This window comes from Pelecanus crispus, chromosome 5 (assembly GCF_030463565.1).
Source record: "Pelecanus crispus isolate bPelCri1 chromosome 5, bPelCri1.pri, whole genome shotgun sequence".
Taxonomy (NCBI): Eukaryota; Metazoa; Chordata; class Aves; order Pelecaniformes; family Pelecanidae; genus Pelecanus; species Pelecanus crispus.
In genome coordinates, this window is record NC_134647.1 from 21,322,631 (window position 1) to 21,336,029 (window position 13,399).

Sequence of the window (13,399 nt, forward strand, 5' to 3'; positions counted from 1 at the left end):
TCAAATCAATCAAATCAAATCAAGAGCTTATGATTTCTGAAAGGTTGTTGTAGCTAAAAACAAATAATTAGGTTCAGCATAGGATTGACTGGGTGGCATGTAGGGCCTGTGAGATGCAGGTCAGACAACATGACACACTTCTGCTTCCCTCACACTAAGGCTGCATGAAATCAATCGTTCAGCGTTGTCTATAATAAACTCTGTATTAGGTGATGCCATCTGCACTGGCCAGCCTTGAGCTTCTATAAGGCATAAAATTCCTTCCTAGAGAGAACTATAGTAGTCCAGTGTGAATATTACACATGTATGGAATACAGTAGCTAGGTCTCCATCTAATGGGTCTAAATCTACTGGACTAGATGTAATCTTCTGGGTAGTTATGGATGAATGAACCGCATAATGTACTGCTGCAGTTATTTGTGGAAGTGAATTGACAAGTCTCAGGGAACTGATTTAGTGGTGCCAACCATTTGTAATCACAGTATTGTAATGGAAGAAACATTTTTCTTTTAATACATTTCTCTGTTCTTATTAATCCCTTGTAAATATTTGTGATAATTAATGCTTTTTTAGTTCCTCTGAAATAACTACTATGAGGAGTGGACAACTTTAAACATCACATAAGTGATAAAATATTTAGATAAATTAAACAGGCGATGTTTCATGACAACAGGATACTGCTGATAGTTTTTACAGCCCTTTTTTGGGAACTCCACCTTAGAGAACAAATTTCTGACCTTATATACCTTCAGAATACTGCACACAAACATGTAATTATTATGGAGGGAAGGATGCGGGTGACTATGCTATCTGGTACTCCTTGTGTTTATCCAGCACACAGTTCAGTTTCCATAATGTGAGTTGTTGGGAAATCAGATTCAAGATCCTTTAACACTAGTAATTTTGTAGAGTGGGAAACAAAATACAAGCATTAAAAAAAGAAAAACAAACAAACAAGAAATGTAGAGCTAAAATGAGTTTTCACAAACAGCCATACCACTCATAAGTCCCAACCATTTCTGACCTGCTGCCAAGGACACTGAAGCAATAGTACCAGACAAAGCACAGTAAGAGTCTCCAGATCTATGCAAAGAGGAAGGGAGATGTAGAGTTATTCTGGACAAAATGAAACAACATACCTGGTCAGACTCAAGGCAGGCAGCATTCCACTTTTGTTATCAGAGTACGACTGATACATGACATTTGAAGACAAAATGACTTCTACATTTTGAAAATTTGATGTATAGAGATTTGTTTGCCTAAATGCAGGCATCTAATACCAATTTAGATACCTACTCTACCATGCTCTAAGAAGGCATGGGTTTCCTGTTCATCCTATGTCACATGGGACAGCCCAGTGTGGATGTTTCCATTACCCTTGGACATTAGATATGGCACCAGACCATTGTATTTAGTGCCTGAATTTCACACATACTGTTTCTTTTCTGCTTCTGTAACATGCAGCTCACAACAGAGTATCCATGGCTTTAGGAAACAAAAGTAAAGTATAGTAGCTTCAGACATACTGCATTGTGAAATTGGATTTTGGAAGCTTTCATTAGATCTAAGGAGATTTTTCTCTAATTCTGGGAATAGTAAGCAATTTAAAATGTGATTGTATGCATATCTGCATACATGTGAGGGGAAGAGGAATTTTGCTCTTCCAAAATCAGTAGATTAACTTAGCCCAGATTTGCATCCCCAAATTTGCACCAGCCCTGACTGAGCAAAGCCATTTCCAAATCAATCTACCTGTGCATGTGCAATTTAGAATGCCTTGAAAATGGTCTCTGAATTGGAGAGCTCTGCTGAACCTTAATGATGGAGTCATTACATTCCTCCCAGATGACAGAAAGTAAAACAAACAAATGTTTATATGGCCAGCTGGAATTCCTAAGGTAGTGCCACTGTATGGTAAGATATCTGCCACCATTTTAATACATCACCTGGTAGGACATTTAGTACTCTTTGGAATGAATTAATCCCACAGGGTTTACACAGAGAAGGGGCATTTGCTCTGTCTCAAGAGTTTTTCCAAGAAATCTATATTCAGGGAATGAGGTATTCAGTAAAGCTTTGAAAAACCAACCTACCGTTCATGTTTTAAAAGCATTGTGCTGACTACTTGGAAGTTATTATATTAAAAGGTTATTAATGCAAATGTCGGTAATTCAGGAACCCTATCTAACAATGACAATCTCAGCACTTACTATGAACCTAATTATCACAACATCAGTGCACCTAACATTTTAATGTATTTATTCCCTTCATATGGATGAGTAAACGTTTGCATCTTTCTGTGCCTGAACATGTTTAAAAATTAACCCTAAGTGGGTATTCAGAGTACGTGACTTTAGACGCTACACCAAGTTAGGCTGGCCGTTTAACATAGAGGCATAGAACTTCCATGGAGAGAAACAGAAGGCTCCAGAGGTCAACTGAAAAACACATAGTGGTTTTAGTGCTGACAGCCATCCCAGAATAACTTCTTGTTTCCTCTGGCTACATGGGAAACCTAGGGAGAACTGTCTTCTGACTTAAGCATCTCAGTTAGCTGTTGAAAATTAGACAATGCAATTAATTTGCTAAGTGATTTTCTCAAGATCTAATGGAACTTGTGGCTGAGTAAGGAATGCAAACTCTGAGTCCAAAATCAGTACTCTAACAACCAGGCCGTCCTTCTTTGTAACTATAATGAAGGTTTCTTGTTTCTAAAAATAAAAAAGGTAAAATGTATTAATACTTCAGTACTCCTGACAATGTCAGCTTTAAATCTGGTCCAAGAGGTGATTTTCCTTTGAGCTGGGAAAAAGAAGTACCTTTTCCTTTGATTTCATGTTTCCTGAAGCTGTGCTCTGGTGTTGTTTAGCAGCTACTCTACTTCATTTCAAAAGTGGGTTTTTTTTCTAATAGTCCGAATTTTACCATGACAAATAGAACAATTTCATAACACTGAACGTAAGCAACCTTCTACTTCACTTTCGTATATTTATGAGGGAGACATTACACAATACATTAATGACAACATACAAAATAATTCCAGACAATTGTGTTACACACAGTAGCCCTGTAAATTCCACTTAAAAGTCAAAAAGTCTTACAAAATTTTCCTTTGGCATGGGAGGGGAAATGAGAAAAATGTTGGCTACTGAACAAGTTCATAAATAATTTGCACCTGTCTTCAAAGAAATTTAACATCTGATGTATCTGAAGCATTTGGGAAGCAGAAGTACAAACTGAGATCACCTCTAAAATTAGGAAAATTGTTATAGCCACTCAACCCTTTTAAATTCAACATTCAGCGTTCTCTGTCAGTTCCATAAATTTAGCTCAATCCATTTGACTTGTCTGAGAATTCAAATATGAGAAAGCAATACATGGTTTTTTTACATTCCTTGAACTTATTTTGTAAAACAGCAACGCAGTTTTCAGACTTCTAACCCACTCGAACCTTCATCCTATCATCTGAAAATAACTACTGGACTAATACGTTCCCTTTTCATAAAGTCCAGGTTTTTATAAATCCACAATAGACACAAAAGTTGGTATTCTTTCTCATGACTGGATTTCTGTGCTACTGGATCACTCCAGATGACGTACCTGTTCCACAGAAGGAATAAGCACACAGTCACATTTCTGTCAAATTAGCCACAGCACATGATAAAGAATCTGTAGCTGCTTCATGTTTCTGTGTTGACTTTATGCAGGCTGTGGGAGAACAGACAATATCTGATCTGGCAAAAAGCCTACTGGTAAAAATTCAACCCATTGAAAAATCTCTTAATGAAGTTGAACTAACAAAGTGAGTTTGAAGATTCTCCTTCCTGTGGCAACTCTTCAAGGTCTTGGGCGCATTTTAGTGTGTTGTCAAGCCATGGCCTTGGGGCTAATACCAAGCCTTTGACCAAGAAATCATATTAAAGCCAGTATGTGTCGCTAAAGGGGATACATGAAACTTCCTAACTGATAAATTGTACTTTGTGCAAGTGTTAGATGGTGCCTTAACTAAATTCCAATTTACATTCCGCCAGCCTGCATGGTTTTAGTTGGAGAAGTTACTTTGCACTGTAATTGGAAGTAGCCTGTTGACTATGGCATTCAGTCCAAATTTACTTGCAGTTCAGCAATGGGTGAAGAGAGTTAATTGTTGCATGTGCTGAGTTTTGCTTCACTGCAACTTGGATTCAGGCAAAAATGCACATACAGTTTTAACAATGTTTTGAGTTTCTACGAGGAGTAAGAGGCCACCATTTAAATACAAGGCTTCCAAAGATTCTACTTTCAAAGTGGCTTTAAAAGAAAGGTATATTCCAATCTCTTTTATTAGCACAGTCCCTTCAGAACATTTCTCCTTTTGTTTATTTGAAGGGAAAAATCTACCATTAAGTGATTTGTTAAAATGTTAAAAACCCATTCCATTTTCTACAGATAGTTTGGCTGGCTCTCAAGCAAGAACGTAGGCTTCTATTATAACATATTGGGAGCTTTTAGAACCAAAGCAATTCATAATAAATTTATTCAAATTGACACATTTCTGGTTACAACGTCTTCATTATTTCTTCAGAGTTACGAAACATGAATTATATCACTGTAACCACAAGACTAGTCAAGGAAATCTAATTTGCCGTGAAGTCTGTTTGTACAGTCATCATGTAGCTCAAGGCAAGCATTCGATTATTTTCTTGTACTGTTTCTTATATTGGTGTTATTCCAAAGGCTATAGTGGTTTTATAACCTCATTACATCTAATTTTAAAAAATATTCTTACATGGCAGGCTCTAAAAATATATAGCTACATAACAAATTAGAAATCATTACATCACTAAAATCTATTAAGCATACATTGAAGAGAAGTGTATTTCAGTTTATTTTATATATTTCAAACACTTTCTGTTTAAGCAGTACATGCATTTTATCATCATAGCCAGCAAGCTAGCCAATATTTTATTCAATTCAAATTAAAGCTGAATTAAATTAACACAGCATACAATTCCTGAATCATGAGAACAGAATCATTAAAATGATCAACATAAAACAAAAAAGGACTTTTTAAAGCAAAATGAAAAGGTTCTCCATAAGTATCTTTTCTCTCTTATACTTCATTTATTAAATTCTTCTAACAAGAATGAAGTGAATTATAATTAAAAAAAAAAGAAGCTGATAGCCTCTTTTACAGCTTCTTAGGATGGAAAGATTTTTTCCTCTCTCACTTTGCTGTCAGAAATGAAAGCCTGAGCTGCAATTATTAAAGGTCTGAATTTGCATTTTTCAGCAATCCAGAGAAATGAGAGCAGCTACTGTTATGATCATTATCATTATAAAGTTCTTTGTCTACAGATCTTCTAACAAAGTTGTTGGTCAGCTGTTTGTTAGATGCCTTGCCGGTTATCAGATAATCTCATAGTAGATCAAAAAGAACAGCAAATTAAAATGATAGCTTTGTATACTCACAGATGGTAAATCCTCTGTAAACTAAAGCAACTGGATGCAGTGCCTAGCACTAGAAGCTAATGCAGGAAATTTGCAGAAGCTAAAAATATATTGATAGATTTGTTTGTAAATAGCTGATAAGATTTTGTCTCCAAACCTGGTTCTCTTTCCCCCCAGTCCTTCTTGTTGAGACAGCTGGACTAGACAACTCTCAGAACTAAAAATTCCCCTAAGCCAAGACCTCTCAAGCTTACTCTATTTTGAACAGCTATTTGAGGAACAATGTTAAAGAGAAAAAGACTCTTGGTAAGCCCTTGCTGGCTTGAACTACCAGAGAGGAAGGACCAACTTGAGAGAACAGAGAGTGCAAGATCCCTTCTGGAGCAGCGGAAGGGGGTATCTTCTCTGCCAAAAGTCAGACAAGTTCAGATGGTTCTTTAGGTAACTGAGCTGACTGAGTATAACAGGCAACCCCAATCTTATTCTATGAACGAATCTCTACAGACCTGCCTTGGAACATCTCCAAAGCCAGCTCAAGCAGACATCCACTGAAACAGTGTGTCAGGAGCTTACCTGCTAGAAGTATCCCACAGGAAAAAGTGAAAGCCAAGCAGAAGTTTACTGTTCCTAGAGAGGTTTGAAGTATGCATATTTTATTTCCAGTTTTCCCTTAGAAGGTGTATTTACTTGTATTATTTTTCACTGTGATCAAATATGTGCATATCCCTAGTCTTCATGTGAAGCCAGTCCGGAAAGATGGAGTCTCGCATAGCATCCTGTGATAAGTCTCTGCCCTGTTTCACTCTGAATTCTGTTGCTGCAGCGCTTATGGTGGAAGACTTTGGTGGAGGGCTACAGCTCTAGACAGTCCTCGTGCCACTGGCAGCCTTTTGCAGAGCCTTCACCCCAGGGCCTATGCATCCAACGGCCCATGTTCAATGCATTACAAGGTAGAACTGGAGAGATGAAGCAAGGTAGTGGGTGCTCACACTTTTGCTTTGAAAGTGAGGCAAGATTATAGTCCTCTGCCCAGGCTGTTAGGTAATCAACACCATGGGAATAAGTTTTTGCTTCCTTGTCCTGCATGGGATGGGAGAACAGCTGAAAGACAGTGTCTGCTTTTGGTGGAGGTTCCCTCACCACCTCTTTGGGTACCTCTGGCAGACCAGTGGCATGGCTGCTCTTCAAAAGCTCTTGGTCCACCTTGCTGTGCTATATATGCACTGCAAGTGAGTTATGGATGTGCTAGAAGGGCCTCCCAAATACATGAGAGGTGGTGAGACACTGTAGTAAGGCAGGCATTGTGGAGAACCCTTCTGAGACTGCGGCACAGATGTGGACAAGGTACTCTGACCTGAAGAGGTCTTCTAAACTGCTTGGCAGCAGTCATGTAGAGCAGTTGAGTTATTGCCATTGTTTCCAGACTTCAGGGAATTAATGCATTTCCAGTGTCCGGCTGCTGCATAACTAAGGGAATGGAAATAATTTAACAGGGTCCACAATTTGTTTTCATACTAGGATTCCATTTTTCAGGGAGTAGTAGTGAGAATATATCAAATTGTTGACCCTTTGCAAGCAGGCTTCAACATAAATTAATTGTTGTGTAAAAAAACTGAATTTAATGTTTACAGTGCAATTTGTCACCGAAATGGAGGCTCAATTAGAGTCTCAATGATTTACTAAAGACATTTTAAACATAATGTCCAAACAATGCTACATAAATTAAACATGATGTAATTGAGTGTAACACTAAGTGGCTCATCACTGTTGATTCATGTGGAAATCACAGAAATTTTACTGATCATTATGCATTCATTCAGTATTAATGTAGATACCATATGTGCTTCCATAGGGATTCTACTGTTACTCAGCATTCATTAAGTTTTAATGTACCATTAAAAAGGCATCAAAAGACCCATATAAAAATACTGCCGCAAAGGTAGTTCATTTAAAGAGAGTTAAAGAAACATGTTCCACTTTAACATTGCAATACAAAGTAAGTTAATAATGAATCAGCAGAAATAGTTCAGGAGAAAACACTGTGTTTGACTGCAAGCCAGACTAGAAAGAATATTTGAACGAAAGGCAATACATTCTCCATGTTATAGATTTCTGGACAGCTACCTGTATTTGTAGTCAGAAGTGCTCATCATGCAAGTACATGGTCTTCGTTCAACTGATGCTTTACAGTAACCTTCAGCGTAGTGATTGACTATAATGAAAATACGATTTTTAAAAAGGGAGAGGGAGTACAAATTATGACCGTATTGCCCACTGCATTCTGTTTGGTGGATGGGGATTGAAGGGGGATGAGAAAACCACAGCAGTCTTAGTAACTTGCCCACAGCTCCCTACTTTTCCTGCTAGGCATGGTGGGCATCCTCTAGCAAAATGTTTTTCCAGGGATGCACTTTAGCATATCTCAGGTATTACATTGCTGTAGCTTCTTCCACTCAGGGGCATACTTTCCATCAGAGTCAGGCCTTGAGGCCCAAAGCACATCGTCCCTTGTCTTGTGGGCTTGGCTCCCTGAGCTCAAGGCCAGGCCATTCCAGCTGGTGACCTTGGGAAGAGCTCTTCAGACAGCTCAGTCAGGAGGCTGTAGTCCCCTTCCTGGGGAGCTGCTCTTGATCCGAGGCTCTAGCGCTTTGTCACCACTTGAGCTGCAGCACCTGCTGCATCCATGCCAGTGTCTGGCCATGGACCTGCTGGTCTGTACCCAGAGCCACAGACTTTTCCTCCTCACTATGGACTTGTGTGGTAATCTGGACTCTTGGCTGACCCTGGCTGCTGTCTCCAGGCCTGCCCTGCTGCCTCACTCAGGGATGGTGGGCGGGGGCCCTGTGTTACCCCGCTGGGTTCTGACTTGCCATCCCTTTGGGAGCAACAGCTCTGGGTGCTCAGGTGGGAGGTAGCATGAATGTTTGCTTGGCAAGGTTTTTGTTGTTATTGTTGTTGTTAAACTTCTTCATTTCTCATCTCACTGTTGGAAATTATACATTTATGCCTTGATAACTTCCTGGGAAAATTGCTAATGGATGAATTAGAAAGATTAGATGAGATATTCTAGTCAAACGTAGTATGTTAGTTGTGGATTTCAACAGAAATTCCTATCAGAAAAATGGATTGAAACGTCACATGTGAAGGTGGCACATTCTAGCTGCCAAAGCCACCTCATTATTTTAAGTTGAAATGAATGAACAACTATCACAGTAAACTGAGCAACCGATGTATCATATCCTCAAGTTTTTAAACTCTTTTGTTCACTGGCCAGAGAATTGAAAAAGATCATCTGTGAATCAGATGATCACATCTGTGAAAAAATAGGACTTAGCAAGTTTCTATTCAGCTAGATATTTAGTACTTTAGAAGTGTGACACACAAACTCCTATCAAACTCTTGATCTTGTACAGAAGATAGGTGTATCCTGCAGGTGACTCACTGTGCCAAATAGCTGCAAAAGGAGACAGATTTGAAAAATAAATGTGGCTAAGAGAAAATATCCTCTTCCCAAGATATTGAGAGAAGTGAATCATAAGGCATGCTCAGACCTACATCTTTGTTTTGACAAACCTCAATAACATCTAACAGATAAAATGGCAAAGGTGTACAAGTCTCAAATGCCTATGGTACAACCCCTTATGTTATGTAAAGACATGAGTGGCACAGAGAGCATGAATGGGGATTGATGAGTTAATGTCTCTTTCAGAAAAAGGAAAGGATAAAATTAAGCTAGCATGTGGAAGTTCACAACAAACAAAGATGGTTCTTCAGACAGTGTGTCATTAAGTCAAGGAACTCCTTGTCACGCAGTACTGTCACTGCTCAAAGTTTACAGGAGTTGAAAGAATGAGTAGCTGAGTTCTTGAAAAAAGACGACTGAGACTATTAAATACATAGAAACCGTCTTCACTTAGGCATTCTCAGAGCTAAAAACTGTTGAAGGTTGAGTGTACCTGGGGTAAGTATTGCTTTGTGTGTTTTATAATCTTGTTTTTCCCTAGGCATGAATTTTGATCATTGTCAAAAGCCAGGTAACAGGCTAAATGAACCTTCAGTTTGACCCAGTACAGCCATTCTGCTGTTATGCTCTAAAGCTGGAACAGACTATTGCTTGAAGATACAATGATTAATCACTTGCCTTGGTGTAGCAACTTTTTTGTGTTGAAACATGGTTATGTCATCCTAATCAGTCTTCCATTTTTTTACACTAAACCAACCTCATTCCTTTAATCTTTTTTGACATGTTTTCTAAAGGTCTTGTAACTCTTGTTTTATTCTCTCTCTCGCCCAAATTGCCTTCCACCTTTAGATTATCAATCTGAAGAGTCAGAATTCGATCTAAAGTATCTGCTGCTTTTCAACGTTTTCCCCACACACGCTTTCTGAGACAAAATCATTCCTGCTGGGTTGCAGCTTGATTTCTGATAAGTTGTTTTCCCCACTGACGATAAGGCAACTTACATTTCACATCACCACCAAATTATGTTTTTAAATTAATGTAAAAGTTACACAAGAAAAGACTCACCTACTTCCTTTTTCTGACAATATGGTCTAGCAGACCCTTCCTTAGCCCTCTTTTCAGTCTTTTATTTTTAGTGGGCACCAAAGAATATGCCTTTTACATCTACTGAACTTCCAAACACACCTGACAGCCTAGAATACTTCATTTTTTTTCATTTTGAAAATTCTCATTTTTTAAAAACGCATTAATAGCAGACACAGTTTTAATAAAAAAAAAAAAAAAATTAAACCATACAGTTACCAGCAGCTACACAAACTAATTCTCTCCTCTTCCCACTCCTCAGTCATCTTGAAGGGAGACTCAGGTAAACAGTCTCTCTGTCAGAGAGCTTTCTGTCCTCAGCACTCTGGGGATGGCTAAAACATGTCAGCTCTAAGAGTTGGGGCCACCAGCAGCTCGACTGCCTGTTGGCTGTCTCCCAACAGACCTTCTGACCATTCAAGAATTAACCCTAGCAGTACTGCAGCTTTTAATAAGGGTTAACAATATGCTAATCCTTGAAAGTGAGGCACCTAACTGTGCAGCTGCCTGGGTGCCCATCTTTCTCCCAGTCCTCTACAATTTAAAAAGGAAGTCATCTGCAATCCAATTCTTCAGCCTTTGCTTCACCTCTTTGTATCACTTAGGTGCTGGAGTTTAGAATTGCAGTAGCGTGGCGTATGTACTGTAGGGACTGACTTACTTGGTATGTGCACTTTGTAGCTGCAGGTGTCCCCCAACGTGATCCACGTTTGTGTGGCCAAATACACTTCAGTTTGCAGAACGCAAGTGTTTAATTAGCTTTTAGCATTTGAAGAAATGCAATAGCATCTGCTGATGGGATCAATCATGCTGTTTAACCAAGGTGACCAATTGCAGCTCTCTCCACATTCCTTCCCCTGTCTCCCTGTTTAGTTTGAATGTTTCATTTAGAAAATTGCAATCAGCGTTAACTATTTCAAAGATTATTTTCACTGTATTTTTTATAAATCAGAGCTATATAAAGCCTTAAGCAACTGTGAAATAAATTCATTTGTCCTTGCTTTACCACTTCAGGTTAAGTGTGACCGTAACCATCATGTCTTAGTTCTTGCTCAGGATCACGTAGTTAAAAAAAAAAGGAGAGTAAACAAACAGGCAGACACACACATATAGCTGGGGGAAATTATGAAATTCTGAGTCCAATGATAGTTTATTAATTATTTTTTCAACTAGAAATAGATTAACCATTAGTAAGTACACTAGTGGTTAATGTACACCAGCACTAGTACACTAAGTACACTAGTACTTGCAAATAGCCACTGTTGGCCAGATGTATTCTTTAACAGCTGTTGCAACTGCAGGTTCTGGGGACTTAATTCTCCCCCTCCCCTGGGCTGATTGCATGCTTCAACTCCTTTAATCCTCTGGATGTTCACTATCACATATGCAAGTCCATTCTTTAACATTCCCATTCTGTTAACTATTCTGTCACTTCTGAAAATTTCCTTGTATGTATTGCACTTCAGTGTGTTCTTGATGCTCTGGCTATAATGATACCAAATATCACAGGCTAAGCAAGGTCAGCCCTGCTTAGTACTCAGAGGGAAGACCAAACAAGTGTCACGACCCTCTGTGTGGTACAGGAGAGGGTGCTGTATTATTTGTAGCTGGTATTTTGCTTTTTGACTTACTGCGTTACAGGTTGATAAACAGTACTAGAAAACCCCGCTGCATTAAAATTTGCTTATTTATAAAAAACAAGACACAAAAGGAGGACTAAGAGCTCTGTTCAGTCACTAGACATGACAAAGTCAGTTCTGTAGAGGTGGAAACATCAGATGTCCAGCCATACTGTATTCTAAGTATATATATTCTCCATACCCAACTTTCCTCTGACACTTGCAAAAGACTGTTCTACAACACTTCAGTGCTGCAGTGTACACCTGACTGGTAAGTACAAAACAATTATCCACAAAATTCAGTTTCAGTACTTCAAATTATTCCAATCCTTATTTGAACAAAAAACTGTCAGCTGGTAGACTTCTTTAAAGTACTCACATAACCTGATGTTTTGTCTTTTTAGTTAAACCTCACTATTTATAATGCATCACTCTGTTCTGTTTTCCCTTCCCTGCTTCTGTATCAGCTTACTTCAAAATTAACAAAATTTTCTGATATGTGTATCAATGGAGTACACGTCTTTTTTCTGTTATTACCTGTAGAAATTCAGGTATCTGATACCCTGTCCTGGTTTTGGCTGGGATAGAGTTAATTTTCTTCCTAGTAGCTGGCATAGTGCTGTGGTTTGGATTTAGTATGAGAAGAATGCTGATAACACGCTGATGGTTTAGTTGTTGCTAAGTAGTGTTTATGCTAGTCAAGGACTTTTCAGCTTCCCATGGTCTGCCAGGTACACCAGAAGCTGGGAAGGGGGCACAGCCAGGACAGCTGACCCAAACTGGCCAAAGGGCTATTTCATACCATGTGGCATCATGCCCAGTATATAAACTGGGGGGAGTTGGCCAGGGGGCAACGATCACTGCTTGGGGACTGGCTGGACATTGGTCAGCGGGTGGTGAGCGGTTGCATCACTTGTTTTTCCTTGTTCATCACTTGTTTTGTTTCTCTCTCTCTTGTTGATTCTCCTTTTCATTACAATTTATTATTATTTTATTATTTCAATTATGAAACTGTTCTTATCTCAACCCACGAGTTTTCTTACTTTTGTTCTTCCGATTCTCTCCCCCATCCCACCGGGGTGGGGGGTGGCGGGGCAGGGAAGGTGAGCAAGTGGCTGTGTGGTGCTTGGTTGCCAGCTGGGGCTGAACCACAACATACGCACATGAAAATAAGGTACCACTGTGACCATCGAACCCTATGCGGTGGTACTACTATATAACCTCATGCAGTAATCTCTGCATCAAGCCTATAATTTGTGATCAAGTTAAATCTCAATTCACATACAGAATGTAAATAATGACTAAGCCTAAGTTTCTGTGGGAAGTTCCTTTAATGGTTAATTAATTTCTTTCACATTAGTAATGTTGACTTCCTTATGCAAGTTACAGAGCAGCACTTACTCTCGCATTAGTGTCAGCAGCACACCATGTTCTCGTTCATAAATCAGAGCAGGCTTGAATTTACATCTTAAAAATGACCAAAGACAGTTGTAAAGGAGCCATGACTACTAAAACAGGAACAGCTTAATACTTCAAGAATCACTGACACAGTATAGACATCCTCAGGTGCTGTTCTAGTCCATTTAATAAGGGAATGCCTCTAATCAAAGCCACTGTATACCTTAAGTGACAGTATTTCATTAATGAATAAAGTGATTAGGTCCACCTAATTATATACTGTTAAACATCTGGGGATCCTTCACACTTAAAGATGTTAAAACATTTTAAGTTCAATATAAAATTCAGATTAAAAAAAAAAATCCAAATAGAGACTTGAAACTATAAAAAGGTGATGCCCCATTAC